This window comes from Anopheles nili, chromosome X, assembly GCF_943737925.1.
Source record: "Anopheles nili chromosome X, idAnoNiliSN_F5_01, whole genome shotgun sequence".
Taxonomy (NCBI): Eukaryota; Metazoa; Arthropoda; class Insecta; order Diptera; family Culicidae; genus Anopheles; species Anopheles nili.
In genome coordinates, this window is record NC_071293.1 from 15,431,028 (window position 1) to 15,432,266 (window position 1,239).

Sequence of the window (1,239 nt, forward strand, 5' to 3'; positions counted from 1 at the left end):
CAGTTGGGCGCGAATGCGTAAGTTTGACAGGATTGAGTTGCTACGAACTTAAGGGGATAGACTTTTCTGAAACGGAAAGTTTGTTTTTCATTTGAAACATATATATAAATTGTACAGACGAGCGTACTGGTTTGAATTGAATATATCTATCTATCTTTGAAAATATATATAAATATATATATATATATATATATATATATATATATATATATATATAGATATATATATATATATATATATATATATATATATATATATATATATATATATATATATATATATATATATGTATGTATGTAATATATATATATATATATATATATATATATATATATATATATATATATATATATATATATATATATATATATATATATATATATATATATATATATATGTATATATATATATATATATATATATATATATATATATATATATATATATATATATATATATATATATATATATATATATATATATATATATATATATATATATATATATATATATATATATGTATATATATAGATATATATATATAGATATATATATATATATATATATATATATATATATATATATATATATATATATATATATATATATATATTATATATATATATATATATATATATATATATATATATCTATATATATATGTGTGTATATATATATATATATATATATATATATATATATATATATATATATATATATATATATATATATATATATATATATATATATATATATATATATATATATATATATATATATATATATATATATATATATATATATATATATATAAAGATACATATATATATATAGATATATATATATATATATATATATATATATATATATTATATATATATATATATATATATATATATATATATATATATATATACATAAATATATATATATATATATATATATATATATATATATATATATATATATATATATATATATATATATATATATATATATATATATATATATATATTTATGTATATATTATATATATATATATATATATATATATATATATATATATATTTATATATATATATATATATATATATATATATATATTATATATATATATATATATATATATATATATATATATATATATATATATATATAAATATATATATATATATATATATATATATATATATATATATATATATATATATATATATATATATATATAAGGAAATATTC